General features: G+C 54.6%; 55 non-coding genes across 55 annotated transcripts; 11 read left to right on the forward strand and 44 right to left on the reverse strand.

The window, feature by feature from the left end:
• Positions 1 to 475: 475 nt before the first annotated feature.
• Positions 476 to 549, reverse strand: Trnai-aau (transfer RNA isoleucine (anticodon AAU)). Its single transcript has one exon. It is a non-coding gene; the product is annotated as a tRNA-Ile (tRNA).
• Positions 550 to 747: 198 nt separating this feature from the next.
• Trnae-uuc (transfer RNA glutamic acid (anticodon UUC)) lies at positions 748 to 819 on the reverse strand. The gene has a single exon. It is a non-coding gene; the product is annotated as a tRNA-Glu (tRNA).
• A 305-nt stretch (positions 820 to 1,124) lies between these two features.
• Trnam-cau (transfer RNA methionine (anticodon CAU)) lies at positions 1,125 to 1,197 on the reverse strand. The gene has a single exon. It is a non-coding gene; the product is annotated as a tRNA-Met (tRNA).
• Positions 1,198 to 1,577: 380 nt separating this feature from the next.
• On the reverse strand, positions 1,578 to 1,648 carry Trnag-gcc (transfer RNA glycine (anticodon GCC)). Its single transcript has one exon. It is a non-coding gene; the product is annotated as a tRNA-Gly (tRNA).
• A 340-nt stretch (positions 1,649 to 1,988) lies between these two features.
• Trnag-ucc (transfer RNA glycine (anticodon UCC)) lies at positions 1,989 to 2,060 on the forward strand. The gene has a single exon. It is a non-coding gene; the product is annotated as a tRNA-Gly (tRNA).
• A 602-nt stretch (positions 2,061 to 2,662) lies between these two features.
• Trnai-aau (transfer RNA isoleucine (anticodon AAU)) lies at positions 2,663 to 2,736 on the reverse strand. Its single transcript has one exon. It is a non-coding gene; the product is annotated as a tRNA-Ile (tRNA).
• Positions 2,737 to 2,934: 198 nt separating this feature from the next.
• Trnae-uuc (transfer RNA glutamic acid (anticodon UUC)) lies at positions 2,935 to 3,006 on the reverse strand. The gene has a single exon. It is a non-coding gene; the product is annotated as a tRNA-Glu (tRNA).
• A 305-nt stretch (positions 3,007 to 3,311) lies between these two features.
• On the reverse strand, positions 3,312 to 3,384 carry Trnam-cau (transfer RNA methionine (anticodon CAU)). Its single transcript has one exon. It is a non-coding gene; the product is annotated as a tRNA-Met (tRNA).
• A 380-nt stretch (positions 3,385 to 3,764) lies between these two features.
• On the reverse strand, positions 3,765 to 3,835 carry Trnag-gcc (transfer RNA glycine (anticodon GCC)). Its single transcript has one exon. It is a non-coding gene; the product is annotated as a tRNA-Gly (tRNA).
• A 340-nt stretch (positions 3,836 to 4,175) lies between these two features.
• Trnag-ucc (transfer RNA glycine (anticodon UCC)) lies at positions 4,176 to 4,247 on the forward strand. The gene has a single exon. It is a non-coding gene; the product is annotated as a tRNA-Gly (tRNA).
• Positions 4,248 to 4,849: 602 nt separating this feature from the next.
• Trnai-aau (transfer RNA isoleucine (anticodon AAU)) lies at positions 4,850 to 4,923 on the reverse strand. The gene has a single exon. It is a non-coding gene; the product is annotated as a tRNA-Ile (tRNA).
• A 198-nt stretch (positions 4,924 to 5,121) lies between these two features.
• Positions 5,122 to 5,193, reverse strand: Trnae-uuc (transfer RNA glutamic acid (anticodon UUC)). Its single transcript has one exon. It is a non-coding gene; the product is annotated as a tRNA-Glu (tRNA).
• Positions 5,194 to 5,498: 305 nt separating this feature from the next.
• Trnam-cau (transfer RNA methionine (anticodon CAU)) lies at positions 5,499 to 5,571 on the reverse strand. Its single transcript has one exon. It is a non-coding gene; the product is annotated as a tRNA-Met (tRNA).
• A 380-nt stretch (positions 5,572 to 5,951) lies between these two features.
• Trnag-gcc (transfer RNA glycine (anticodon GCC)) lies at positions 5,952 to 6,022 on the reverse strand. The gene has a single exon. It is a non-coding gene; the product is annotated as a tRNA-Gly (tRNA).
• A 340-nt stretch (positions 6,023 to 6,362) lies between these two features.
• On the forward strand, positions 6,363 to 6,434 carry Trnag-ucc (transfer RNA glycine (anticodon UCC)). The gene has a single exon. It is a non-coding gene; the product is annotated as a tRNA-Gly (tRNA).
• Positions 6,435 to 7,036: 602 nt separating this feature from the next.
• Trnai-aau (transfer RNA isoleucine (anticodon AAU)) lies at positions 7,037 to 7,110 on the reverse strand. Its single transcript has one exon. It is a non-coding gene; the product is annotated as a tRNA-Ile (tRNA).
• Positions 7,111 to 7,308: 198 nt separating this feature from the next.
• Positions 7,309 to 7,380, reverse strand: Trnae-uuc (transfer RNA glutamic acid (anticodon UUC)). The gene has a single exon. It is a non-coding gene; the product is annotated as a tRNA-Glu (tRNA).
• Positions 7,381 to 7,685: 305 nt separating this feature from the next.
• Trnam-cau (transfer RNA methionine (anticodon CAU)) lies at positions 7,686 to 7,758 on the reverse strand. Its single transcript has one exon. It is a non-coding gene; the product is annotated as a tRNA-Met (tRNA).
• A 380-nt stretch (positions 7,759 to 8,138) lies between these two features.
• On the reverse strand, positions 8,139 to 8,209 carry Trnag-gcc (transfer RNA glycine (anticodon GCC)). The gene has a single exon. It is a non-coding gene; the product is annotated as a tRNA-Gly (tRNA).
• A 340-nt stretch (positions 8,210 to 8,549) lies between these two features.
• Positions 8,550 to 8,621, forward strand: Trnag-ucc (transfer RNA glycine (anticodon UCC)). The gene has a single exon. It is a non-coding gene; the product is annotated as a tRNA-Gly (tRNA).
• Positions 8,622 to 9,223: 602 nt separating this feature from the next.
• Trnai-aau (transfer RNA isoleucine (anticodon AAU)) lies at positions 9,224 to 9,297 on the reverse strand. Its single transcript has one exon. It is a non-coding gene; the product is annotated as a tRNA-Ile (tRNA).
• A 198-nt stretch (positions 9,298 to 9,495) lies between these two features.
• On the reverse strand, positions 9,496 to 9,567 carry Trnae-uuc (transfer RNA glutamic acid (anticodon UUC)). Its single transcript has one exon. It is a non-coding gene; the product is annotated as a tRNA-Glu (tRNA).
• Positions 9,568 to 9,872: 305 nt separating this feature from the next.
• Positions 9,873 to 9,945, reverse strand: Trnam-cau (transfer RNA methionine (anticodon CAU)). Its single transcript has one exon. It is a non-coding gene; the product is annotated as a tRNA-Met (tRNA).
• Positions 9,946 to 10,325: 380 nt separating this feature from the next.
• Positions 10,326 to 10,396, reverse strand: Trnag-gcc (transfer RNA glycine (anticodon GCC)). The gene has a single exon. It is a non-coding gene; the product is annotated as a tRNA-Gly (tRNA).
• A 340-nt stretch (positions 10,397 to 10,736) lies between these two features.
• On the forward strand, positions 10,737 to 10,808 carry Trnag-ucc (transfer RNA glycine (anticodon UCC)). The gene has a single exon. It is a non-coding gene; the product is annotated as a tRNA-Gly (tRNA).
• Positions 10,809 to 11,410: 602 nt separating this feature from the next.
• On the reverse strand, positions 11,411 to 11,484 carry Trnai-aau (transfer RNA isoleucine (anticodon AAU)). Its single transcript has one exon. It is a non-coding gene; the product is annotated as a tRNA-Ile (tRNA).
• A 198-nt stretch (positions 11,485 to 11,682) lies between these two features.
• Positions 11,683 to 11,754, reverse strand: Trnae-uuc (transfer RNA glutamic acid (anticodon UUC)). The gene has a single exon. It is a non-coding gene; the product is annotated as a tRNA-Glu (tRNA).
• A 305-nt stretch (positions 11,755 to 12,059) lies between these two features.
• On the reverse strand, positions 12,060 to 12,132 carry Trnam-cau (transfer RNA methionine (anticodon CAU)). The gene has a single exon. It is a non-coding gene; the product is annotated as a tRNA-Met (tRNA).
• Positions 12,133 to 12,512: 380 nt separating this feature from the next.
• On the reverse strand, positions 12,513 to 12,583 carry Trnag-gcc (transfer RNA glycine (anticodon GCC)). The gene has a single exon. It is a non-coding gene; the product is annotated as a tRNA-Gly (tRNA).
• Positions 12,584 to 12,923: 340 nt separating this feature from the next.
• Trnag-ucc (transfer RNA glycine (anticodon UCC)) lies at positions 12,924 to 12,995 on the forward strand. The gene has a single exon. It is a non-coding gene; the product is annotated as a tRNA-Gly (tRNA).
• Positions 12,996 to 13,597: 602 nt separating this feature from the next.
• Trnai-aau (transfer RNA isoleucine (anticodon AAU)) lies at positions 13,598 to 13,671 on the reverse strand. The gene has a single exon. It is a non-coding gene; the product is annotated as a tRNA-Ile (tRNA).
• Positions 13,672 to 13,869: 198 nt separating this feature from the next.
• Trnae-uuc (transfer RNA glutamic acid (anticodon UUC)) lies at positions 13,870 to 13,941 on the reverse strand. Its single transcript has one exon. It is a non-coding gene; the product is annotated as a tRNA-Glu (tRNA).
• A 305-nt stretch (positions 13,942 to 14,246) lies between these two features.
• On the reverse strand, positions 14,247 to 14,319 carry Trnam-cau (transfer RNA methionine (anticodon CAU)). Its single transcript has one exon. It is a non-coding gene; the product is annotated as a tRNA-Met (tRNA).
• A 380-nt stretch (positions 14,320 to 14,699) lies between these two features.
• Trnag-gcc (transfer RNA glycine (anticodon GCC)) lies at positions 14,700 to 14,770 on the reverse strand. Its single transcript has one exon. It is a non-coding gene; the product is annotated as a tRNA-Gly (tRNA).
• Positions 14,771 to 15,110: 340 nt separating this feature from the next.
• On the forward strand, positions 15,111 to 15,182 carry Trnag-ucc (transfer RNA glycine (anticodon UCC)). Its single transcript has one exon. It is a non-coding gene; the product is annotated as a tRNA-Gly (tRNA).
• A 602-nt stretch (positions 15,183 to 15,784) lies between these two features.
• Trnai-aau (transfer RNA isoleucine (anticodon AAU)) lies at positions 15,785 to 15,858 on the reverse strand. Its single transcript has one exon. It is a non-coding gene; the product is annotated as a tRNA-Ile (tRNA).
• A 198-nt stretch (positions 15,859 to 16,056) lies between these two features.
• On the reverse strand, positions 16,057 to 16,128 carry Trnae-uuc (transfer RNA glutamic acid (anticodon UUC)). Its single transcript has one exon. It is a non-coding gene; the product is annotated as a tRNA-Glu (tRNA).
• A 305-nt stretch (positions 16,129 to 16,433) lies between these two features.
• Positions 16,434 to 16,506, reverse strand: Trnam-cau (transfer RNA methionine (anticodon CAU)). The gene has a single exon. It is a non-coding gene; the product is annotated as a tRNA-Met (tRNA).
• Positions 16,507 to 16,886: 380 nt separating this feature from the next.
• Trnag-gcc (transfer RNA glycine (anticodon GCC)) lies at positions 16,887 to 16,957 on the reverse strand. The gene has a single exon. It is a non-coding gene; the product is annotated as a tRNA-Gly (tRNA).
• Positions 16,958 to 17,297: 340 nt separating this feature from the next.
• Positions 17,298 to 17,369, forward strand: Trnag-ucc (transfer RNA glycine (anticodon UCC)). The gene has a single exon. It is a non-coding gene; the product is annotated as a tRNA-Gly (tRNA).
• Positions 17,370 to 17,971: 602 nt separating this feature from the next.
• On the reverse strand, positions 17,972 to 18,045 carry Trnai-aau (transfer RNA isoleucine (anticodon AAU)). Its single transcript has one exon. It is a non-coding gene; the product is annotated as a tRNA-Ile (tRNA).
• A 198-nt stretch (positions 18,046 to 18,243) lies between these two features.
• Positions 18,244 to 18,315, reverse strand: Trnae-uuc (transfer RNA glutamic acid (anticodon UUC)). Its single transcript has one exon. It is a non-coding gene; the product is annotated as a tRNA-Glu (tRNA).
• Positions 18,316 to 18,620: 305 nt separating this feature from the next.
• Trnam-cau (transfer RNA methionine (anticodon CAU)) lies at positions 18,621 to 18,693 on the reverse strand. The gene has a single exon. It is a non-coding gene; the product is annotated as a tRNA-Met (tRNA).
• Positions 18,694 to 19,073: 380 nt separating this feature from the next.
• Trnag-gcc (transfer RNA glycine (anticodon GCC)) lies at positions 19,074 to 19,144 on the reverse strand. Its single transcript has one exon. It is a non-coding gene; the product is annotated as a tRNA-Gly (tRNA).
• A 340-nt stretch (positions 19,145 to 19,484) lies between these two features.
• Trnag-ucc (transfer RNA glycine (anticodon UCC)) lies at positions 19,485 to 19,556 on the forward strand. The gene has a single exon. It is a non-coding gene; the product is annotated as a tRNA-Gly (tRNA).
• Positions 19,557 to 20,158: 602 nt separating this feature from the next.
• Trnai-aau (transfer RNA isoleucine (anticodon AAU)) lies at positions 20,159 to 20,232 on the reverse strand. Its single transcript has one exon. It is a non-coding gene; the product is annotated as a tRNA-Ile (tRNA).
• A 198-nt stretch (positions 20,233 to 20,430) lies between these two features.
• Trnae-uuc (transfer RNA glutamic acid (anticodon UUC)) lies at positions 20,431 to 20,502 on the reverse strand. Its single transcript has one exon. It is a non-coding gene; the product is annotated as a tRNA-Glu (tRNA).
• A 305-nt stretch (positions 20,503 to 20,807) lies between these two features.
• Positions 20,808 to 20,880, reverse strand: Trnam-cau (transfer RNA methionine (anticodon CAU)). Its single transcript has one exon. It is a non-coding gene; the product is annotated as a tRNA-Met (tRNA).
• Positions 20,881 to 21,260: 380 nt separating this feature from the next.
• Positions 21,261 to 21,331, reverse strand: Trnag-gcc (transfer RNA glycine (anticodon GCC)). The gene has a single exon. It is a non-coding gene; the product is annotated as a tRNA-Gly (tRNA).
• A 340-nt stretch (positions 21,332 to 21,671) lies between these two features.
• Positions 21,672 to 21,743, forward strand: Trnag-ucc (transfer RNA glycine (anticodon UCC)). Its single transcript has one exon. It is a non-coding gene; the product is annotated as a tRNA-Gly (tRNA).
• Positions 21,744 to 22,345: 602 nt separating this feature from the next.
• Trnai-aau (transfer RNA isoleucine (anticodon AAU)) lies at positions 22,346 to 22,419 on the reverse strand. The gene has a single exon. It is a non-coding gene; the product is annotated as a tRNA-Ile (tRNA).
• Positions 22,420 to 22,617: 198 nt separating this feature from the next.
• Positions 22,618 to 22,689, reverse strand: Trnae-uuc (transfer RNA glutamic acid (anticodon UUC)). Its single transcript has one exon. It is a non-coding gene; the product is annotated as a tRNA-Glu (tRNA).
• A 305-nt stretch (positions 22,690 to 22,994) lies between these two features.
• On the reverse strand, positions 22,995 to 23,067 carry Trnam-cau (transfer RNA methionine (anticodon CAU)). The gene has a single exon. It is a non-coding gene; the product is annotated as a tRNA-Met (tRNA).
• A 380-nt stretch (positions 23,068 to 23,447) lies between these two features.
• Trnag-gcc (transfer RNA glycine (anticodon GCC)) lies at positions 23,448 to 23,518 on the reverse strand. The gene has a single exon. It is a non-coding gene; the product is annotated as a tRNA-Gly (tRNA).
• A 340-nt stretch (positions 23,519 to 23,858) lies between these two features.
• Positions 23,859 to 23,930, forward strand: Trnag-ucc (transfer RNA glycine (anticodon UCC)). Its single transcript has one exon. It is a non-coding gene; the product is annotated as a tRNA-Gly (tRNA).
• Positions 23,931 to 24,423: the final 493 nt, after the last annotated feature.

A 24,423-nucleotide genomic window follows, 5' to 3' on the forward strand; every position in this document is an offset into this window, starting at 1 on the left:
CTCAGCTGACGCGAGAGCTGACGCTCTCCAATCGGCCTATATCAAAACGACAAGCACGAGAAACGACTGAGAGAGGTAAGGAGAGGCGAGGCGATGTACACACAGCACGCCCGTTCATTTCACGGTGGCGTCTCCCTGACCGAATCGGGCTGTAGCTCCGAAAACAAAGGAGAAAGAAAAATAGGAAGTAAAACTGCCAACAGTACCCTGTGTCCCCATGCGCTCTCCCGCCCAAGTACCGACAAGGGCCAAAGTTGTTACGCATCGGCAATCGGACATTTCCTTTCATCTTCTCTTTATCGGTTGAGAACCAGTGTATTCAACATATTATGGCCATTGCCGAGTGAATGCTGTAGCGCTTCCCGACAAGTCGGGTTCGGATCCTCTGTCAACTTCCACGCAGGGTGATGATGTTTTGGTCATCACACTCGCCAGCTGAAATCGGCGCTGCCTTTTCGTGGTAGTAAAAGCGTTGTGGCCCGTGGGGGGATCGAACCCACGACCTTCGCGTTATTAGCACGACGCTCTAACCAACTGAGCTAACGGGCCTCGACAGTTGCGCTCGCTCAGCCCTACGCTGCAAACGTATGGCATGAAGCCGTACACCATTTCTATGGTCGTCGGATGTCTGCTTCCCTCGTCTATACTCTGCTGACGGTCACGAAACAGTAGATATATTGCGAGCAGGACGGGAAACGGCAGCTCGGACAGCTCAAACTTGTCACGATTCGTGTGGAAAAAGTTCCGTTCCGGTACCGGGAATCGAACCCGGGCCTCCTGGGTGAAAGCCAGGTATCCTAGCCACTAGACCACACCGGATGCGGGCGTTCCTGCGGCGGATCGGACGGTCGCTTGTAGCATTTCGTGTCGTGTCCCGCGTCGGCGCCCTTCTCTCTTTGCGAGCGTCTTTGCGCATACTGACTGGCAAGGCGCGCACCTCAAACGTCTCAGAGCAATGTTTTTGGCTTCATGCTGTGCTAGGAGAAGAGGAAAAGGGAAGCTGTAAGTAGCAATAACAGGGAGTAAACATTTTCCCGCTGAAGCGTTGAAAACGTTGTGGATAAAAAACAAGAAATAAGTTGGTGCCCTAGCAACAGCATCACCATCAGTCACAGAAAATTAAATGCCCCGGGTGAGGATCGAACTCACGACCTTAAGATTATGAGACTTACGCGCTGCCTACTGCGCTACCGAGGCACAGGTGAAGCGCTTGTCCTGGAAACTGGGTAAGTACCACACCCAATGTTAGACGTAAAGACACTGTACTTCCTGGATAACGTGTTCTGTTGCTACACGTGCATTGCCAGCCCAGTTGATTGCGGTGTTGCTGCAGATTTGCAAACGATAGGCAGCACTCCTTGTCGTTAACGTTCAGTGCCTCGGAGGCACCTGGACACAGCAACTTGCGAGGCCAGGCCGACGCTAGTCTGTAGAACACCATGCGAGCGTCCTAGTGGGGACCCGCGAGTGCTGCGTTCTCGGTTCTTCTCAAGGGAATCCTGCTATACATTCATGTGGATCGTGCATCTCAAGCGCGCAAGCCACACGGCAGCATTATCGTGGGAAAAGCAAAATGATGCATCGGCCGGGAATCGAACCCGGGCCGCCCGCGTGGCAGGCGAGCATTCTACCACTGAACCACCGATGCTCGGGCCGGTAGTAACTGCACGCTGCTTCCCGAGCAGATGTCTCAAGGGAAAGTGGGACTGCCGTCAAGCGCCGTAGCATTCTGTCGAGAAGATGCTGCAGACGCTGAATCCTGCACTGTACTGCTTAAAAATGCCGCCAGAACGCGGTCCTCTGCGTACTCTTGCGTCGCCGGCGCCGACTCTTGCCAAGGATGCGAAATGTGCGCGGATACGCTGTCCGAACGCGCCTGGATGTGCTCCCCTAGCCTACCTCGAAATGCGCCTGCCAGGTACGATCACCTTCGGCCGCTGCCGACAGGCGGGAAGCCGACACAGCGCGGCGTCGGGGCGCTCGCTTGTGCGGTGGTGGTGTAATGGTCAGCATAGTTGCCTTCCAAGCAGTTGGTCCGGGTTCGATTCCCGGCCACCGCAACAGGCTTTTTAATGTCACGTATGAGTACTTTCGCCACGCGCCCTTAACTTAATGTTTTTTCCCCCTCTTACTCGCTGCAGACCAGCCTATAGTGTGTCTCGACTGTCTCGACTTGTCTCGACTTTGCTCAGCTGACGCGAGAGCTGACGCTCTCCAATCGGCCTATATCAAAACGACAAGCACGAGAAACGACTGAGAGAGGTAAGGAGAGGCGAGGCGATGTACACACAGCACGCCCGTTCATTTCACGGTGGCGTCTCCCTGACCGAATCGGGCTGTAGCTCCGAAAACAAAGGAGAAAGAAAAATAGGAAGTAAAACTGCCAACAGTACCCTGTGTCCCCATGCGCTCTCCCGCCCAAGTACCGACAAGGGCCAAAGTTGTTACGCATCGGCAATCGGACATTTCCTTTCATCTTCTCTTTATCGGTTGAGAACCAGTGTATTCAACATATTATGGCCATTGCCGAGTGAATGCTGTAGCGCTTCCCGACAAGTCGGGTTCGGATCCTCTGTCAACTTCCACGCAGGGTGATGATCTTTTGGTCATCACACTCGCCAGCTGAAATCGGCGCTGCCTTTTCGTGGTAGTAAAAGCGTTGTGGCCCGTGGGGGGATCGAACCCACGACCTTCGCGTTATTAGCACGACGCTCTAACCAACTGAGCTAACGGGCCTCGACAGTTGCGCTCGCTCAGCCCTACGCTGCAAACGTATGGCATGAAGCCGTACACCATTTCTATGGTCGTCGGATGTCTGCTTCCCTCGTCTATACTCTGCTGACGGTCACGAAACAGTAGATATATTGCGAGCAGGACGGGAAACGGCAGCTCGGACAGCTCAAACTTGTCACGATTCGTGTGGAAAAAGTTCCGTTCCGGTACCGGGAATCGAACCCGGGCCTCCTGGGTGAAAGCCAGGTATCCTAGCCACTAGACCACACCGGATGTGGGCGTTCCTGCGGCGGATCGGACGGTCGCTTGTAGCATTTCGTGTCGTGTCCCGCGTCGGCGCCCTTCTCTCTTTGCGAGCGTCTTTGCGCATACTGACTGGCAAGGCGCGCACCTCAAACGTCTCAGAGCAATGTTTTTGGCTTCATGCTGTGCTAGGAGAAGAGGAAAAGGGAAGCTGTAAGTAGCAATAACAGGGAGTAAACATTTTCCCGCTGAAGCGTTGAAAACGTTGTGGATAAAAAACAAGAAATAAGTTGGTGCCCTAGCAACAGCATCACCATCAGTCACAGAAAATTAAATGCCCCGGGTGAGGATCGAACTCACGACCTTAAGATTATGAGACTTACGCGCTGCCTACTGCGCTACCGAGGCACAGGTGAAGCGCTTGTCCTGGAAACTGGGTAAGTACCACACCCAATGTTAGACGTAAAGACACTGTACTTCCTGGATAACGTGTTCTGTTGCTACACGTGCATTGCCAGCCCAGTTGATTGCGGTGTTGCTGCAGATTTGCAAACGATAGGCAGCACTCCTTGTCGTTAACGTTCAGTGCCTCGGAGGCACCTGGACACAGCAACTTGCGAGGCCAGGCCGACGCTAGTCTGTAGAACACCATGCGAGCGTCCTAGTGGGGACCCGCGAGTGCTGCGTTCTCGGTTCTTCTCAAGGGAATCCTGCTATACATTCATGTGGATCGTGCATCTCAAGCGCGCAAGCCACACGGCAGCATTATCGTGGGAAAAGCAAAATGATGCATCGGCCGGGAATCGAACCCGGGCCGCCCGCGTGGCAGGCGAGCATTCTACCACTGAACCACCGATGCTCGGGCCGGTAGTAACTGCACGCTGCTTCCCGAGCAGATGTCTCAAGGGAAAGTGGGACTGCCGTCAAGCGCCGTAGCATTCTGTCGAGAAGATGCTGCAGACGCTGAATCCTGCACTGTACTGCTTAAAAATGCCGCCAGAACGCGGTCCTCTGCGTACTCTTGCGTCGCCGGCGCCGACTCTTGCCAAGGATGCGAAATGTGCGCGGATACGCTGTCCGAACGCGCCTGGATGTGCTCCCCTAGCCTACCTCGAAATGCGCCTGCCAGGTACGATCACCTTCGGCCGCTGCCGACAGGCGGGAAGCCGACACAGCGCGGCGTCGGGGCGCTCGCTTGTGCGGTGGTGGTGTAATGGTCAGCATAGTTGCCTTCCAAGCAGTTGGTCCGGGTTCGATTCCCGGCCACCGCAACAGGCTTTTTAATGTCACGTATGAGTACTTTCGCCACGCGCCCTTAACTTAATGTTTTTTCCCCCTCTTACTCGCTGCAGACCAGCCTATAGTGTGTCTCGACTGTCTCGACTTGTCTCGACTTTGCTCAGCTGACGCGAGAGCTGACGCTCTCCAATCGGCCTATATCAAAACGACAAGCACGAGAAACGACTGAGAGAGGTAAGGAGAGGCGAGGCGATGTACACACAGCACGCCCGTTCATTTCACGGTGGCGTCTCCCTGACCGAATCGGGCTGTAGCTCCGAAAACAAAGGAGAAAGAAAAATAGGAAGTAAAACTGCCAACAGTACCCTGTGTCCCCATGCGCTCTCCCGCCCAAGTACCGACAAGGGCCAAAGTTGTTACGCATCGGCAATCGGACATTTCCTTTCATCTTCTCTTTATCGGTTGAGAACCAGTGTATTCAACATATTATGGCCATTGCCGAGTGAATGCTGTAGCGCTTCCCGACAAGTCGGGTTCGGATCCTCTGTCAACTTCCACGCAGGGTGATGATCTTTTGGTCATCACACTCGCCAGCTGAAATCGGCGCTGCCTTTTCGTGGTAGTAAAAGCGTTGTGGCCCGTGGGGGGATCGAACCCACGACCTTCGCGTTATTAGCACGACGCTCTAACCAACTGAGCTAACGGGCCTCGACAGTTGCGCTCGCTCAGCCCTACGCTGCAAACGTATGGCATGAAGCCGTACACCATTTCTATGGTCGTCGGATGTCTGCTTCCCTCGTCTATACTCTGCTGACGGTCACGAAACAGTAGATATATTGCGAGCAGGACGGGAAACGGCAGCTCGGACAGCTCAAACTTGTCACGATTCGTGTGGAAAAAGTTCCGTTCCGGTACCGGGAATCGAACCCGGGCCTCCTGGGTGAAAGCCAGGTATCCTAGCCACTAGACCACACCGGATGCGGGCGTTCCTGCGGCGGATCGGACGGTCGCTTGTAGCATTTCGTGTCGTGTCCCGCGTCGGCGCCCTTCTCTCTTTGCGAGCGTCTTTGCGCATACTGACTGGCAAGGCGCGCACCTCAAACGTCTCAGAGCAATGTTTTTGGCTTCATGCTGTGCTAGGAGAAGAGGAAAAGGGAAGCTGTAAGTAGCAATAACAGGGAGTAAACATTTTCCCGCTGAAGCGTTGAAAACGTTGTGGATAAAAAACAAGAAATAAGTTGGTGCCCTAGCAACAGCATCACCATCAGTCACAGAAAATTAAATGCCCCGGGTGAGGATCGAACTCACGACCTTAAGATTATGAGACTTACGCGCTGCCTACTGCGCTACCGAGGCACAGGTGAAGCGCTTGTCCTGGAAACTGGGTAAGTACCACACCCAATGTTAGACGTAAAGACACTGTACTTCCTGGATAACGTGTTCTGTTGCTACACGTGCATTGCCAGCCCAGTTGATTGCGGTGTTGCTGCAGATTTGCAAACGATAGGCAGCACTCCTTGTCGTTAACGTTCAGTGCCTCGGAGGCACCTGGACACAGCAACTTGCGAGGCCAGGCCGACGCTAGTCTGTAGAACACCATGCGAGCGTCCTAGTGGGGACCCGCGAGTGCTGCGTTCTCGGTTCTTCTCAAGGGAATCCTGCTATACATTCATGTGGATCGTGCATCTCAAGCGCGCAAGCCACACGGCAGCATTATCGTGGGAAAAGCAAAATGATGCATCGGCCGGGAATCGAACCCGGGCCGCCCGCGTGGCAGGCGAGCATTCTACCACTGAACCACCGATGCTCGGGCCGGTAGTAACTGCACGCTGCTTCCCGAGCAGATGTCTCAAGGGAAAGTGGGACTGCCGTCAAGCGCCGTAGCATTCTGTCGAGAAGATGCTGCAGACGCTGAATCCTGCACTGTACTGCTTAAAAATGCCGCCAGAACGCGGTCCTCTGCGTACTCTTGCGTCGCCGGCGCCGACTCTTGCCAAGGATGCGAAATGTGCGCGGATACGCTGTCCGAACGCGCCTGGATGTGCTCCCCTAGCCTACCTCGAAATGCGCCTGCCAGGTACGATCACCTTCGGCCGCTGCCGACAGGCGGGAAGCCGACACAGCGCGGCGTCGGGGCGCTCGCTTGTGCGGTGGTGGTGTAATGGTCAGCATAGTTGCCTTCCAAGCAGTTGGTCCGGGTTCGATTCCCGGCCACCGCAACAGGCTTTTTAATGTCACGTATGAGTACTTTCGCCACGCGCCCTTAACTTAATGTTTTTTCCCCCTCTTACTCGCTGCAGACCAGCCTATAGTGTGTCTCGACTGTCTCGACTTGTCTCGACTTTGCTCAGCTGACGCGAGAGCTGACGCTCTCCAATCGGCCTATATCAAAACGACAAGCACGAGAAACGACTGAGAGAGGTAAGGGGAGGCGAGGCGATGTACACACAGCACGCCCGTTCATTTCACGGTGGCGTCTCCCTGACCGAATCGGGCTGTAGCTCCGAAAACAAAGGAGAAAGAAAAATAGGAAGTAAAACTGCCAACAGTACCCTGTGTCCCCATGCGCTCTCCCGCCCAAGTACCGACAAGGGCCAAAGTTGTTACGCATCGGCAATCGGACATTTCCTTTCATCTTCTCTTTATCGGTTGAGAACCAGTGTATTCAACATATTATGGCCATTGCCGAGTGAATGCTGTAGCGCTTCCCGACAAGTCGGGTTCGGATCCTCTGTCAACTTCCACGCAGGGTGATGATCTTTTGGTCATCACACTCGCCAGCTGAAATCGGCGCTGCCTTTTCGTGGTAGTAAAAGCGTTGTGGCCCGTGGGGGGATCGAACCCACGACCTTCGCGTTATTAGCACGACGCTCTAACCAACTGAGCTAACGGGCCTCGACAGTTGCGCTCGCTCAGCCCTACGCTGCAAACGTATGGCATGAAGCCGTACACCATTTCTATGGTCGTCGGATGTCTGCTTCCCTCGTCTATACTCTGCTGACGGTCACGAAACAGTAGATATATTGCGAGCAGGACGGGAAACGGCAGCTCGGACAGCTCAAACTTGTCACGATTCGTGTGGAAAAAGTTCCGTTCCGGTACCGGGAATCGAACCCGGGCCTCCTGGGTGAAAGCCAGGTATCCTAGCCACTAGACCACACCGGATGTGGGCGTTCCTGCGGCGGATCGGACGGTCGCTTGTAGCATTTCGTGTCGTGTCCCGCGTCGGCGCCCTTCTCTCTTTGCGAGCGTCTTTGCGCATACTGACTGGCAAGGCGCGCACCTCAAACGTCTCAGAGCAATGTTTTTGGCTTCATGCTGTGCTAGGAGAAGAGGAAAAGGGAAGCTGTAAGTAGCAATAACAGGGAGTAAACATTTTCCCGCTGAAGCGTTGAAAACGTTGTGGATAAAAAACAAGAAATAAGTTGGTGCCCTAGCAACAGCATCACCATCAGTCACAGAAAATTAAATGCCCCGGGTGAGGATCGAACTCACGACCTTAAGATTATGAGACTTACGCGCTGCCTACTGCGCTACCGAGGCACAGGTGAAGCGCTTGTCCTGGAAACTGGGTAAGTACCACACCCAATGTTAGACGTAAAGACACTGTACTTCCTGGATAACGTGTTCTGTTGCTACACGTGCATTGCCAGCCCAGTTGATTGCGGTGTTGCTGCAGATTTGCAAACGATAGGCAGCACTCCTTGTCGTTAACGTTCAGTGCCTCGGAGGCACCTGGACACAGCAACTTGCGAGGCCAGGCCGACGCTAGTCTGTAGAACACCATGCGAGCGTCCTAGTGGGGACCCGCGAGTGCTGCGTTCTCGGTTCTTCTCAAGGGAATCCTGCTATACATTCATGTGGATCGTGCATCTCAAGCGCGCAAGCCACACGGCAGCATTATCGTGGGAAAAGCAAAATGATGCATCGGCCGGGAATCGAACCCGGGCCGCCCGCGTGGCAGGCGAGCATTCTACCACTGAACCACCGATGCTCGGGCCGGTAGTAACTGCACGCTGCTTCCCGAGCAGATGTCTCAAGGGAAAGTGGGACTGCCGTCAAGCGCCGTAGCATTCTGTCGAGAAGATGCTGCAGACGCTGAATCCTGCACTGTACTGCTTAAAAATGCCGCCAGAACGCGGTCCTCTGCGTACTCTTGCGTCGCCGGCGCCGACTCTTGCCAAGGATGCGAAATGTGCGCGGATACGCTGTCCGAACGCGCCTGGATGTGCTCCCCTAGCCTACCTCGAAATGCGCCTGCCAGGTACGATCACCTTCGGCCGCTGCCGACAGGCGGGAAGCCGACACAGCGCGGCGTCGGGGCGCTCGCTTGTGCGGTGGTGGTGTAATGGTCAGCATAGTTGCCTTCCAAGCAGTTGGTCCGGGTTCGATTCCCGGCCACCGCAACAGGCTTTTTAATGTCACGTATGAGTACTTTCGCCACGCGCCCTTAACTTAATGTTTTTTCCCCCTCTTACTCGCTGCAGACCAGCCTATAGTGTGTCTCGACTGTCTCGACTTGTCTCGACTTTGCTCAGCTGACGCGAGAGCTGACGCTCTCCAATCGGCCTATATCAAAACGACAAGCACGAGAAACGACTGAGAGAGGTAAGGAGAGGCGGGGCGATGTACACACAGCACGCCCGTTCATTTCACGGTGGCGTCTCCCTGACCGAACCGGGCTGTAGCTCCGAAAACAAAGGAGAAAGAAAAATAGGAAGTAAAACTGCCAACAGTACCCTGTGTCCCCATGCGCTCTCCCGCCCAAGTACCGACAAGGGCCAAAGTTGTTACGCATCGGCAATCGGACATTTCCTTTCATCTTCTCTTTATCGGTTGAGAACCAGTGTATTCAACATATTATGGCCATTGCCGAGTGAATGCTGTAGCGCTTCCCGACAAGTCGGGTTCGGATCCTCTGTCAACTTCCACGCAGGGTGATGATGTTTTGGTCATCACACTCGCCAGCTGAAATCGGCGCTGCCTTTTCGTGGTAGTAAAAGCGTTGTGGCCCGTGGGGGGATCGAACCCACGACCTTCGCGTTATTAGCACGACGCTCTAACCAACTGAGCTAACGGGCCTCGACAGTTGCGCTCGCTCAGCCCTACGCTGCAAACGTATGGCATGAAGCCGTACACCATTTCTATGGTCGTCGGATGTCTGCTTCCCTCGTCTATACTCTGCTGACGGTCACGAAACAGTAGATATATTGCGAGCAGGACGGGAAACGGCAGCTCGGACAGCTCAAACTTGTCACGATTCGTGTGGAAAAAGTTCCGTTCCGGTACCGGGAATCGAACCCGGGCCTCCTGGGTGAAAGCCAGGTATCCTAGCCACTAGACCACACCGGATGCGGGCGTTCCTGCGGCGGATCGGACGGTCGCTTGTAGCATTTCGTGTCGTGTCCCGCGTCGGCGCCCTTCTCTCTTTGCGAGCGTCTTTGCGCATACTGACTGGCAAGGCGCGCACCTCAAACGTCTCAGAGCAATGTTTTTGGCTTCATGCTGTGCTAGGAGAAGAGGAAAAGGGAAGCTGTAAGTAGCAATAACAGGGAGTAAACATTTTCCCGCTGAAGCGTTGAAAACGTTGTGGATAAAAAACAAGAAATAAGTTGGTGCCCTAGCAACAGCATCACCATCAGTCACAGAAAATTAAATGCCCCGGGTGAGGATCGAACTCACGACCTTAAGATTATGAGACTTACGCGCTGCCTACTGCGCTACCGAGGCACAGGTGAAGCGCTTGTCCTGGAAACTGGGTAAGTACCACACCCAATGTTAGACGTAAAGACACTGTACTTCCTGGATAACGTGTTCTGTTGCTACACGTGCATTGCCAGCCCAGTTGATTGCGGTGTTGCTGCAGATTTGCAAACGATAGGCAGCACTCCTTGTCGTTAACGTTCAGTGCCTCGGAGGCACCTGGACACAGCAACTTGCGAGGCCAGGCCGACGCTAGTCTGTAGAACACCATGCGAGCGTCCTAGTGGGGACCCGCGAGTGCTGCGTTCTCGGTTCTTCTCAAGGGAATCCTGCTATACATTCATGTGGATCGTGCATCTCAAGCGCGCAAGCCACACGGCAGCATTATCGTGGGAAAAGCAAAATGATGCATCGGCCGGGAATCGAACCCGGGCCGCCCGCGTGGCAGGCGAGCATTCTACCACTGAACCACCGATGCTCGGGCCGGTAGTAACTGCACGCTGCTTCCCGAGCAGATGTCTCAAGGGAAAGTGGGACTGCCGTCAAGCGCCGTAGCATTCTGTCGAGAAGATGCTGCAGACGCTGAATCCTGCACTGTACTGCTTAAAAATGCCGCCAGAACGCGGTCCTCTGCGTACTCTTGCGTCGCCGGCGCCGACTCTTGCCAAGGATGCGAAATGTGCGCGGATACGCTGTCCGAACGCGCCTGGATGTGCTCCCCTAGCCTACCTCGAAATGCGCCTGCCAGGTACGATCACCTTCGGCCGCTGCCGACAGGCGGGAAGCCGACACAGCGCGGCGTCGGGGCGCTCGCTTGTGCGGTGGTGGTGTAATGGTCAGCATAGTTGCCTTCCAAGCAGTTGGTCCGGGTTCGATTCCCGGCCACCGCAACAGGCTTTTTAATGTCACGTATGAGTACTTTCGCCACGCGCCCTTAACTTAATGTTTTTTCCCCCTCTTACTCGCTGCAGACCAGCCTATAGTGTGTCTCGACTGTCTCGACTTGTCTCGACTTTGCTCAGCTGACGCGAGAGCTGACGCTCTCCAATCGGCCTATATCAAAACGACAAGCACGAGAAACGACTGAGAGAGGTAAGGAGAGGCGAGGCGATGTACACACAGCACGCCCGTTCATTTCACGGTGGCGTCTCCCTGACCGAATCGGGCTGTAGCTCCGAAAACAAAGGAGAAAGAAAAATAGGAAGTAAAACTGCCAACAGTACCCTGTGTCCCCATGCGCTCTCCCGCCCAAGTACCGACAAGGGCCAAAGTTGTTACGCATCGGCAATCGGACATTTCCTTTCATCTTCTCTTTATCGGTTGAGAACCAGTGTATTCAACATATTATGGCCATTGCCGAGTGAATGCTGTAGCGCTTCCCGACAAGTCGGGTTCGGATCCTCTGTCAACTTCCACGCAGGGTGATGATCTTTTGGTCATCACACTCGCCAGCTGAAATCGGCGCTGCCTTTTCGTGGTAGTAAAAGCGTTGTGGCCCGTGGGGGGATCGAACCCACGACCTTCGCGTTATTAGCACGACGCTCTAACCAACTGAGCTAACGGGCCTCGACAGTTGCGCTCGCTCAGCCCTACGCTGCAAACGTATGGCATGAAGCCGTACACCATTTCTATGGTCGTCGGATGTCTGCTTCCCTCGTCTATACTCTGCTGACGGTCACGAAACAGTAGATATATTGCGAGCAGGACGGGAAACGGCAGCTCGGACAGCTCAAACTTGTCACGATTCGTGTGGAAAAAGTTCCGTTCCGGTACCGGGAATCGAACCCGGGCCTCCTGGGTGAAAGCCAGGTATCCTAGCCACTAGACCACACCGGATGTGGGCGTTCCTGCGGCGGATCGGACGGTCGCTTGTAGCATTTCGTGTCGTGTCCCGCGTCGGCGCCCTTCTCTCTTTGCGAGCGTCTTTGCGCATACTGACTGGCAAGGCGCGCACCTCAAACGTCTCAGAGCAATGTTTTTGGCTTCATGCTGTGCTAGGAGAAGAGGAAAAGGGAAGCTGTAAGTAGCAATAACAGGGAGTAAACATTTTCCCGCTGAAGCGTTGAAAACGTTGTGGATAAAAAACAAGAAATAAGTTGGTGCCCTAGCAACAGCATCACCATCAGTCACAGAAAATTAAATGCCCCGGGTGAGGATCGAACTCACGACCTTAAGATTATGAGACTTACGCGCTGCCTACTGCGCTACCGAGGCACAGGTGAAGCGCTTGTCCTGGAAACTGGGTAAGTACCACACCCAATGTTAGACGTAAAGACACTGTACTTCCTGGATAACGTGTTCTGTTGCTACACGTGCATTGCCAGCCCAGTTGATTGCGGTGTTGCTGCAGATTTGCAAACGATAGGCAGCACTCCTTGTCGTTAACGTTCAGTGCCTCGGAGGCACCTGGACACAGCAACTTGCGAGGCCAGGCCGACGCTAGTCTGTAGAACACCATGCGAGCGTCCTAGTGGGGACCCGCGAGTGCTGCGTTCTCGGTTCTTCTCAAGGGAATCCTGCTATACATTCATGTGGATCGTGCATCTCAAGCGCGCAAGCCACACGGCAGCATTATCGTGGGAAAAGCAAAATGATGCATCGGCCGGGAATCGAACCCGGGCCGCCCGCGTGGCAGGCGAGCATTCTACCACTGAACCACCGATGCTCGGGCCGGTAGTAACTGCACGCTGCTTCCCGAGCAGATGTCTCAAGGGAAAGTGGGACTGCCGTCAAGCGCCGTAGCATTCTGTCGAGAAGATGCTGCAGACGCTGAATCCTGCACTGTACTGCTTAAAAATGCCGCCAGAACGCGGTCCTCTGCGTACTCTTGCGTCGCCGGCGCCGACTCTTGCCAAGGATGCGAAATGTGCGCGGATACGCTGTCCGAACGCGCCTGGATGTGCTCCCCTAGCCTACCTCGAAATGCGCCTGCCAGGTACGATCACCTTCGGCCGCTGCCGACAGGCGGGAAGCCGACACAGCGCGGCGTCGGGGCGCTCGCTTGTGCGGTGGTGGTGTAATGGTCAGCATAGTTGCCTTCCAAGCAGTTGGTCCGGGTTCGATTCCCGGCCACCGCAACAGGCTTTTTAATGTCACGTATGAGTACTTTCGCCACGCGCCCTTAACTTAATGTTTTTTCCCCCTCTTACTCGCTGCAGACCAGCCTATAGTGTGTCTCGACTGTCTCGACTTGTCTCGACTTTGCTCAGCTGACGCGAGAGCTGACGCTCTCCAATCGGCCTATATCAAAACGACAAGCACGAGAAACGACTGAGAGAGGTAAGGAGAGGCGAGGCGATGTACACACAGCACGCCCGTTCATTTCACGGTGGCGTCTCCCTGACCGAATCGGGCTGTAGCTCCGAAAACAAAGGAGAAAGAAAAATAGGAAGTAAAACTGCCAACAGTACCCTGTGTCCCCATGCGCTCTCCCGCCCAAGTACCGACAAGGGCCAAAGTTGTTACGCATCGGCAATCGGACATTTCCTTTCATCTTCTCTTTATCGGTTGAGAACCAGTGTATTCAACATATTATGGCCATTGCCGAGTGAATGCTGTAGCGCTTCCCGACAAGTCGGGTTCGGATCCTCTGTCAACTTCCACGCAGGGTGATGATCTTTTGGTCATCACACTCGCCAGCTGAAATCGGCGCTGCCTTTTCGTGGTAGTAAAAGCGTTGTGGCCCGTGGGGGGATCGAACCCACGACCTTCGCGTTATTAGCACGACGCTCTAACCAACTGAGCTAACGGGCCTCGACAGTTGCGCTCGCTCAGCCCTACGCTGCAAACGTATGGCATGAAGCCGTACACCATTTCTATGGTCGTCGGATGTCTGCTTCCCTCGTCTATACTCTGCTGACGGTCACGAAACAGTAGATATATTGCGAGCAGGACGGGAAACGGCAGCTCGGACAGCTCAAACTTGTCACGATTCGTGTGGAAAAAGTTCCGTTCCGGTACCGGGAATCGAACCCGGGCCTCCTGGGTGAAAGCCAGGTATCCTAGCCACTAGACCACACCGGATGCGGGCGTTCCTGCGGCGGATCGGACGGTCGCTTGTAGCATTTCGTGTCGTGTCCCGCGTCGGCGCCCTTCTCTCTTTGCGAGCGTCTTTGCGCATACTGACTGGCAAGGCGCGCACCTCAAACGTCTCAGAGCAATGTTTTTGGCTTCATGCTGTGCTAGGAGAAGAGGAAAAGGGAAGCTGTAAGTAGCAATAACAGGGAGTAAACATTTTCCCGCTGAAGCGTTGAAAACGTTGTGGATAAAAAACAAGAAATAAGTTGGTGCCCTAGCAACAGCATCACCATCAGTCACAGAAAATTAAATGCCCCGGGTGAGGATCGAACTCACGACCTTAAGATTATGAGACTTACGCGCTGCCTACTGCGCTACCGAGGCACAGGTGAAGCGCTTGTCCTGGAAACTGGGTAAGTACCACACCCAATGTTAGACGTAAAGACACTGTACTTCCTGGATAACGTGTTCTGTTGCTACACGTGCATTGCCAGCCCAGTTGATTGCGGTGTTGCTGCAGATTTGCAAACGATAGGCAGCACTCCTTGTCGTTAACGTTCAGTGCCTCGGAGGCACCTGGACACAGCAACTTGCGAGGCCAGGCCGACGCTAGTCTGTAGAACACCATGCGAGCGTCCTAGTGGGGACCCGCGAGTGCTGCGTTCTCGGTTCTTCTCAAGGGAATCCTGCTATACATTCATGTGGATCGTGCATCTCAAGCGCGCAAGCCACACGGCAGCATTATCGTGGGAAAAGCAAAATGATGCATCGGCCGGGAATCGAACCCGGGCCGCCCGCGTGGCAGGCGAGCATTCTACCACTGAACCACCGATGCTCGGGCCGGTAGTAACTGCACGCTGCTTCCCGAGCAGATGTCTCAAGGGAAAGTGGGACTGCCGTCAAGCGCCGTAGCATTCTGTCGAGAAGATGCTGCAGACGCTGAATCCTGCACTGTACTGCTTAAAAATGCCGCCAGAACGCGGTCCTCTGCGTACTCTTGCGTCGCCGGCGCCGACTCTTGCCAAGGATGCGAAATGTGCGCGGATACGCTGTCCGAACGCGCCTGGATGTGCTCCCCTAGCCTACCTCGAAATGCGCCTGCCAGGTACGATCACCTTCGGCCGCTGCCGACAGGCGGGAAGCCGACACAGCGCGGCGTCGGGGCGCTCGCTTGTGCGGTGGTGGTGTAATGGTCAGCATAGTTGCCTTCCAAGCAGTTGGTCCGGGTTCGATTCCCGGCCACCGCAACAGGCTTTTTAATGTCACGTATGAGTACTTTCGCCACGCGCCCTTAACTTAATGTTTTTTCCCCCTCTTACTCGCTGCAGACCAGCCTATAGTGTGTCTCGACTGTCTCGACTTGTCTCGACTTTGCTCAGCTGACGCGAGAGCTGACGCTCTCCAATCGGCCTATATCAAAACGACAAGCACGAGAAACGACTGAGAGAGGTAAGGGGAGGCGAGGCGATGTACACACAGCACGCCCGTTCATTTCACGGTGGCGTCTCCCTGACCGAATCGGGCTGTAGCTCCGAAAACAAAGGAGAAAGAAAAATAGGAAGTAAAACTGCCAACAGTACCCTGTGTCCCCATGCGCTCTCCCGCCCAAGTACCGACAAGGGCCAAAGTTGTTACGCATCGGCAATCGGACATTTCCTTTCATCTTCTCTTTATCGGTTGAGAACCAGTGTATTCAACATATTATGGCCATTGCCGAGTGAATGCTGTAGCGCTTCCCGACAAGTCGGGTTCGGATCCTCTGTCAACTTCCACGCAGGGTGATGATCTTTTGGTCATCACACTCGCCAGCTGAAATCGGCGCTGCCTTTTCGTGGTAGTAAAAGCGTTGTGGCCCGTGGGGGGATCGAACCCACGACCTTCGCGTTATTAGCACGACGCTCTAACCAACTGAGCTAACGGGCCTCGACAGTTGCGCTCGCTCAGCCCTACGCTGCAAACGTATGGCATGAAGCCGTACACCATTTCTATGGTCGTCGGATGTCTGCTTCCCTCGTCTATACTCTGCTGACGGTCACGAAACAGTAGATATATTGCGAGCAGGACGGGAAACGGCAGCTCGGACAGCTCAAACTTGTCACGATTCGTGTGGAAAAAGTTCCGTTCCGGTACCGGGAATCGAACCCGGGCCTCCTGGGTGAAAGCCAGGTATCCTAGCCACTAGACCACACCGGATGTGGGCGTTCCTGCGGCGGATCGGACGGTCGCTTGTAGCATTTCGTGTCGTGTCCCGCGTCGGCGCCCTTCTCTCTTTGCGAGCGTCTTTGCGCATACTGACTGGCAAGGCGCGCACCTCAAACGTCTCAGAGCAATGTTTTTGGCTTCATGCTGTGCTAGGAGAAGAGGAAAAGGGAAGCTGTAAGTAGCAATAACAGGGAGTAAACATTTTCCCGCTGAAGCGTTGAAAACGTTGTGGATAAAAAACAAGAAATAAGTTGGTGCCCTAGCAACAGCATCACCATCAGTCACAGAAAATTAAATGCCCCGGGTGAGGATCGAACTCACGACCTTAAGATTATGAGACTTACGCGCTGCCTACTGCGCTACCGAGGCACAGGTGAAGCGCTTGTCCTGGAAACTGGGTAAGTACCACACCCAATGTTAGACGTAAAGACACTGTACTTCCTGGATAACGTGTTCTGTTGCTACACGTGCATTGCCAGCCCAGTTGATTGCGGTGTTGCTGCAGATTTGCAAACGATAGGCAGCACTCCTTGTCGTTAACGTTCAGTGCCTCGGAGGCACCTGGACACAGCAACTTGCGAGGCCAGGCCGACGCTAGTCTGTAGAACACCATGCGAGCGTCCTAGTGGGGACCCGCGAGTGCTGCGTTCTCGGTTCTTCTCAAGGGAATCCTGCTATACATTCATGTGGATCGTGCATCTCAAGCGCGCAAGCCACACGGCAGCATTATCGTGGGAAAAGCAAAATGATGCATCGGCCGGGAATCGAACCCGGGCCGCCCGCGTGGCAGGCGAGCATTCTACCACTGAACCACCGATGCTCGGGCCGGTAGTAACTGCACGCTGCTTCCCGAGCAGATGTCTCAAGGGAAAGTGGGACTGCCGTCAAGCGCCGTAGCATTCTGTCGAGAAGATGCTGCAGACGCTGAATCCTGCACTGTACTGCTTAAAAATGCCGCCAGAACGCGGTCCTCTGCGTACTCTTGCGTCGCCGGCGCCGACTCTTGCCAAGGATGCGAAATGTGCGCGGATACGCTGTCCGAACGCGCCTGGATGTGCTCCCCTAGCCTACCTCGAAATGCGCCTGCCAGGTACGATCACCTTCGGCCGCTGCCGACAGGCGGGAAGCCGACACAGCGCGGCGTCGGGGCGCTCGCTTGTGCGGTGGTGGTGTAATGGTCAGCATAGTTGCCTTCCAAGCAGTTGGTCCGGGTTCGATTCCCGGCCACCGCAACAGGCTTTTTAATGTCACGTATGAGTACTTTCGCCACGCGCCCTTAACTTAATGTTTTTTCCCCCTCTTACTCGCTGCAGACCAGCCTATAGTGTGTCTCGACTGTCTCGACTTGTCTCGACTTTGCTCAGCTGACGCGAGAGCTGACGCTCTCCAATCGGCCTATATCAAAACGACAAGCACGAGAAACGACTGAGAGAGGTAAGGAGAGGCGGGGCGATGTACACACAGCACGCCCGTTCATTTCACGGTGGCGTCTCCCTGACCGAACCGGGCTGTAGCTCCGAAAACAAAGGAGAAAGAAAAATAGGAAGTAAAACTGCCAACAGTACCCTGTGTCCCCATGCGCTCTCCCGCCCAAGTACCGACAAGGGCCAAAGTTGTTACGCATCGGCAATCGGACATTTCCTTTCATCTTCTCTTTATCGGTTGAGAACCAGTGTATTCAACATATTATGGCCATTGCCGAGTGAATGCTGTAGCGCTTCCCGACAAGTCGGGTTCGGATCCTCTGTCAACTTCCACGCAGGGTGATGATGTTTTGGTCATCACACTCGCCAGCTGAAATCGGCGCTGCCTTTTCGTGGTAGTAAAAGCGTTGTGGCCCGTGGGGGGATCGAACCCACGACCTTCGCGTTATTAGCACGACGCTCTAACCAACTGAGCTAACGGGCCTCGACAGTTGCGCTCGCTCAGCCCTACGCTGCAAACGTATGGCATGAAGCCGTACACCATTTCTATGGTCGTCGGATGTCTGCTTCCCTCGTCTATACTCTGCTGACGGTCACGAAACAGTAGATATATTGCGAGCAGGACGGGAAACGGCAGCTCGGACAGCTCAAACTTGTCACGATTCGTGTGGAAAAAGTTCCGTTCCGGTACCGGGAATCGAACCCGGGCCTCCTGGGTGAAAGCCAGGTATCCTAGCCACTAGACCACACCGGATGCGGGCGTTCCTGCGGCGGATCGGACGGTCGCTTGTAGCATTTCGTGTCGTGTCCCGCGTCGGCGCCCTTCTCTCTTTGCGAGCGTCTTTGCGCATACTGACTGGCAAGGCGCGCACCTCAAACGTCTCAGAGCAATGTTTTTGGCTTCATGCTGTGCTAGGAGAAGAGGAAAAGGGAAGCTGTAAGTAGCAATAACAGGGAGTAAACATTTTCCCGCTGAAGCGTTGAAAACGTTGTGGATAAAAAACAAGAAATAAGTTGGTGCCCTAGCAACAGCATCACCATCAGTCACAGAAAATTAAATGCCCCGGGTGAGGATCGAACTCACGACCTTAAGATTATGAGACTTACGCGCTGCCTACTGCGCTACCGAGGCACAGGTGAAGCGCTTGTCCTGGAAACTGGGTAAGTACCACACCCAATGTTAGACGTAAAGACACTGTACTTCCTGGATAACGTGTTCTGTTGCTACACGTGCATTGCCAGCCCAGTTGATTGCGGTGTTGCTGCAGATTTGCAAACGATAGGCAGCACTCCTTGTCGTTAACGTTCAGTGCCTCGGAGGCACCTGGACACAGCAACTTGCGAGGCCAGGCCGACGCTAGTCTGTAGAACACCATGCGAGCGTCCTAGTGGGGACCCGCGAGTGCTGCGTTCTCGGTTCTTCTCAAGGGAATCCTGCTATACATTCATGTGGATCGTGCATCTCAAGCGCGCAAGCCACACGGCAGCATTATCGTGGGAAAAGCAAAATGATGCATCGGCCGGGAATCGAACCCGGGCCGCCCGCGTGGCAGGCGAGCATTCTACCACTGAACCACCGATGCTCGGGCCGGTAGTAACTGCACGCTGCTTCCCGAGCAGATGTCTCAAGGGAAAGTGGGACTGCCGTCAAGCGCCGTAGCATTCTGTCGAGAAGATGCTGCAGACGCTGAATCCTGCACTGTACTGCTTAAAAATGCCGCCAGAACGCGGTCCTCTGCGTACTCTTGCGTCGCCGGCGCCGACTCTTGCCAAGGATGCGAAATGTGCGCGGATACGCTGTCCGAACGCGCCTGGATGTGCTCCCCTAGCCTACCTCGAAATGCGCCTGCCAGGTACGATCACCTTCGGCCGCTGCCGACAGGCGGGAAGCCGACACAGCGCGGCGTCGGGGCGCTCGCTTGTGCGGTGGTGGTGTAATGGTCAGCATAGTTGCCTTCCAAGCAGTTGGTCCGGGTTCGATTCCCGGCCACCGCAACAGGCTTTTTAATGTCACGTATGAGTACTTTCGCCACGCGCCCTTAACTTAATGTTTTTTCCCCCTCTTACTCGCTGCAGACCAGCCTATAGTGTGTCTCGACTGTCTCGACTTGTCTCGACTTTGCTCAGCTGACGCGAGAGCTGACGCTCTCCAATCGGCCTATATCAAAACGACAAGCACGAGAAACGACTGAGAGAGGTAAGGAGAGGCGAGGCGATGTACACACAGCACGCCCGTTCATTTCACGGTGGCGTCTCCCTGACCGAATCGGGCTGTAGCTCCGAAAACAAAGGAGAAAGAAAAATAGGAAGTAAAACTGCCAACAGTACCCTGTGTCCCCATGCGCTCTCCCGCCCAAGTACCGACAAGGGCCAAAGTTGTTACGCATCGGCAATCGGACATTTCCTTTCATCTTCTCTTTATCGGTTGAGAACCAGTGTATTCAACATATTATGGCCATTGCCGAGTGAATGCTGTAGCGCTTCCCGACAAGTCGGGTTCGGATCCTCTGTCAACTTCCACGCAGGGTGATGATCTTTTGGTCATCACACTCGCCAGCTGAAATCGGCGCTGCCTTTTCGTGGTAGTAAAAGCGTTGTGGCCCGTGGGGGGATCGAACCCACGACCTTCGCGTTATTAGCACGACGCTCTAACCAACTGAGCTAACGGGCCTCGACAGTTGCGCTCGCTCAGCCCTACGCTGCAAACGTATGGCATGAAGCCGTACACCATTTCTATGGTCGTCGGATGTCTGCTTCCCTCGTCTATACTCTGCTGACGGTCACGAAACAGTAGATATATTGCGAGCAGGACGGGAAACGGCAGCTCGGACAGCTCAAACTTGTCACGATTCGTGTGGAAAAAGTTCCGTTCCGGTACCGGGAATCGAACCCGGGCCTCCTGGGTGAAAGCCAGGTATCCTAGCCACTAGACCACACCGGATGTGGGCGTTCCTGCGGCGGATCGGACGGTCGCTTGTAGCATTTCGTGTCGTGTCCCGCGTCGGCGCCCTTCTCTCTTTGCGAGCGTCTTTGCGCATACTGACTGGCAAGGCGCGCACCTCAAACGTCTCAGAGCAATGTTTTTGGCTTCATGCTGTGCTAGGAGAAGAGGAAAAGGGAAGCTGTAAGTAGCAATAACAGGGAGTAAACATTTTCCCGCTGAAGCGTTGAAAACGTTGTGGATAAAAAACAAGAAATAAGTTGGTGCCCTAGCAACAGCATCACCATCAGTCACAGAAAATTAAATGCCCCGGGTGAGGATCGAACTCACGACCTTAAGATTATGAGACTTACGCGCTGCCTACTGCGCTACCGAGGCACAGGTGAAGCGCTTGTCCTGGAAACTGGGTAAGTACCACACCCAATGTTAGACGTAAAGACACTGTACTTCCTGGATAACGTGTTCTGTTGCTACACGTGCATTGCCAGCCCAGTTGATTGCGGTGTTGCTGCAGATTTGCAAACGATAGGCAGCACTCCTTGTCGTTAACGTTCAGTGCCTCGGAGGCACCTGGACACAGCAACTTGCGAGGCCAGGCCGACGCTAGTCTGTAGAACACCATGCGAGCGTCCTAGTGGGGACCCGCGAGTGCTGCGTTCTCGGTTCTTCTCAAGGGAATCCTGCTATACATTCATGTGGATCGTGCATCTCAAGCGCGCAAGCCACACGGCAGCATTATCGTGGGAAAAGCAAAATGATGCATCGGCCGGGAATCGAACCCGGGCCGCCCGCGTGGCAGGCGAGCATTCTACCACTGAACCACCGATGCTCGGGCCGGTAGTAACTGCACGCTGCTTCCCGAGCAGATGTCTCAAGGGAAAGTGGGACTGCCGTCAAGCGCCGTAGCATTCTGTCGAGAAGATGCTGCAGACGCTGAATCCTGCACTGTACTGCTTAAAAATGCCGCCAGAACGCGGTCCTCTGCGTACTCTTGCGTCGCCGGCGCCGACTCTTGCCAAGGATGCGAAATGTGCGCGGATACGCTGTCCGAACGCGCCTGGATGTGCTCCCCTAGCCTACCTCGAAATGCGCCTGCCAGGTACGATCACCTTCGGCCGCTGCCGACAGGCGGGAAGCCGACACAGCGCGGCGTCGGGGCGCTCGCTTGTGCGGTGGTGGTGTAATGGTCAGCATAGTTGCCTTCCAAGCAGTTGGTCCGGGTTCGATTCCCGGCCACCGCAACAGGCTTTTTAATGTCACGTATGAGTACTTTCGCCACGCGCCCTTAACTTAATGTTTTTTCCCCCTCTTACTCGCTGCAGACCAGCCTATAGTGTGTCTCGACTGTCTCGACTTGTCTCGACTTTGCTCAGCTGACGCGAGAGCTGACGCTCTCCAATCGGCCTATATCAAAACGACAAGCACGAGAAACGACTGAGAGAGGTAAGGAGAGGCGAGGCGATGTACACACAGCACGCCCGTTCATTTCACGGTGGCGTCTCCCTGACCGAATCGGGCTGTAGCTCCGAAAACAAAGGAGAAAGAAAAATAGGAAGTAAAACTGCCAACAGTACCCTGTGTCCCCATGCGCTCTCCCGCCCAAGTACCGACAAGGGCCAAAGTTGTTACGCATCGGCAATCGGACATTTCCTTTCATCTTCTCTTTATCGGTTGAGAACCAGTGTATTCAACATATTATGGCCATTGCCGAGTGAATGCTGTAGCGCTTCCCGACAAGTCGGGTTCGGATCCTCTGTCAACTTCCACGCAGGGTGATGATCTTTTGGTCATCACACTCGCCAGCTGAAATCGGCGCTGCCTTTTCGTGGTAGTAAAAGCGTTGTGGCCCGTGGGGGGATCGAACCCACGACCTTCGCGTTATTAGCACGACGCTCTAACCAACTGAGCTAACGGGCCTCGACAGTTGCGCTCGCTCAGCCCTACGCTGCAAACGTATGGCATGAAGCCGTACACCATTTCTATGGTCGTCGGATGTCTGCTTCCCTCGTCTATACTCTGCTGACGGTCACGAAACAGTAGATATATTGCGAGCAGGACGGGAAACGGCAGCTCGGACAGCTCAAACTTGTCACGATTCGTGTGGAAAAAGTTCCGTTCCGGTACCGGGAATCGAACCCGGGCCTCCTGGGTGAAAGCCAGGTATCCTAGCCACTAGACCACACCGGATGCGGGCGTTCCTGCGGCGGATCGGACGGTCGCTTGTAGCATTTCGTGTCGTGTCCCGCGTCGGCGCCCTTCTCTCTTTGCGAGCGTCTTTGCGCATACTGACTGGCAAGGCGCGCACCTCAAACGTCTCAGAGCAATGTTTTTGGCTTCATGCTGTGCTAGGAGAAGAGGAAAAGGGAAGCTGTAAGTAGCAATAACAGGGAGTAAACATTTTCCCGCTGAAGCGTTGAAAACGTTGTGGATAAAAAACAAGAAATAAGTTGGTGCCCTAGCAACAGCATCACCATCAGTCACAGAAAATTAAATGCCCCGGGTGAGGATCGAACTCACGACCTTAAGATTATGAGACTTACGCGCTGCCTACTGCGCTACCGAGGCACAGGTGAAGCGCTTGTCCTGGAAACTGGGTAAGTACCACACCCAATGTTAGACGTAAAGACACTGTACTTCCTGGATAACGTGTTCTGTTGCTACACGTGCATTGCCAGCCCAGTTGATTGCGGTGTTGCTGCAGATTTGCAAACGATAGGCAGCACTCCTTGTCGTTAACGTTCAGTGCCTCGGAGGCACCTGGACACAGCAACTTGCGAGGCCAGGCCGACGCTAGTCTGTAGAACACCATGCGAGCGTCCTAGTGGGGACCCGCGAGTGCTGCGTTCTCGGTTCTTCTCAAGGGAATCCTGCTATACATTCATGTGGATCGTGCATCTCAAGCGCGCAAGCCACACGGCAGCATTATCGTGGGAAAAGCAAAATGATGCATCGGCCGGGAATCGAACCCGGGCCGCCCGCGTGGCAGGCGAGCATTCTACCACTGAACCACCGATGCTCGGGCCGGTAGTAACTGCACGCTGCTTCCCGAGCAGATGTCTCAAGGGAAAGTGGGACTGCCGTCAAGCGCCGTAGCATTCTGTCGAGAAGATGCTGCAGACGCTGAATCCTGCACTGTACTGCTTAAAAATGCCGCCAGAACGCGGTCCTCTGCGTACTCTTGCGTCGCCGGCGCCGACTCTTGCCAAGGATGCGAAATGTGCGCGGATACGCTGTCCGAACGCGCCTGGATGTGCTCCCCTAGCCTACCTCGAAATGCGCCTGCCAGGTACGATCACCTTCGGCCGCTGCCGACAGGCGGGAAGCCGACACAGCGCGGCGTCGGGGCGCTCGCTTGTGCGGTGGTGGTGTAATGGTCAGCATAGTTGCCTTCCAAGCAGTTGGTCCGGGTTCGATTCCCGGCCACCGCAACAGGCTTTTTAATGTCACGTATGAGTACTTTCGCCACGCGCCCTTAACTTAATGTTTTTTCCCCCTCTTACTCGCTGCAGACCAGCCTATAGTGTGTCTCGACTGTCTCGACTTGTCTCGACTTTGCTCAGCTGACGCGAGAGCTGACGCTCTCCAATCGGCCTATATCAAAACGACAAGCACGAGAAACGACTGAGAGAGGTAAGGGGAGGCGAGGCGATGTACACACAGCACGCCCGTTCATTTCACGGTGGCGTCTCCCTGACCGAATCGGGCTGTAGCTCCGAAAACAAAGGAGAAAGAAAAATAGGAAGTAAAACTGCCAACAGTACCCTGTGTCCCCATGCGCTCTCCCGCCCAAGTACCGACAAGGGCCAAAGTTGTTACGCATCGGCAATCGGACATTTCCTTTCATCTTCTCTTTATCGGTTGAGAACCAGTGTATTCAACATATTATGGCCATTGCCGAGTGAATGCTGTAGCGCTTCCCGA

The sequence above is a fragment of the Schistocerca nitens genome, chromosome 2, assembly GCF_023898315.1.
Source record: "Schistocerca nitens isolate TAMUIC-IGC-003100 chromosome 2, iqSchNite1.1, whole genome shotgun sequence".
NCBI lineage: Eukaryota > Metazoa > Arthropoda > Insecta > Orthoptera > Acrididae > Schistocerca > Schistocerca nitens.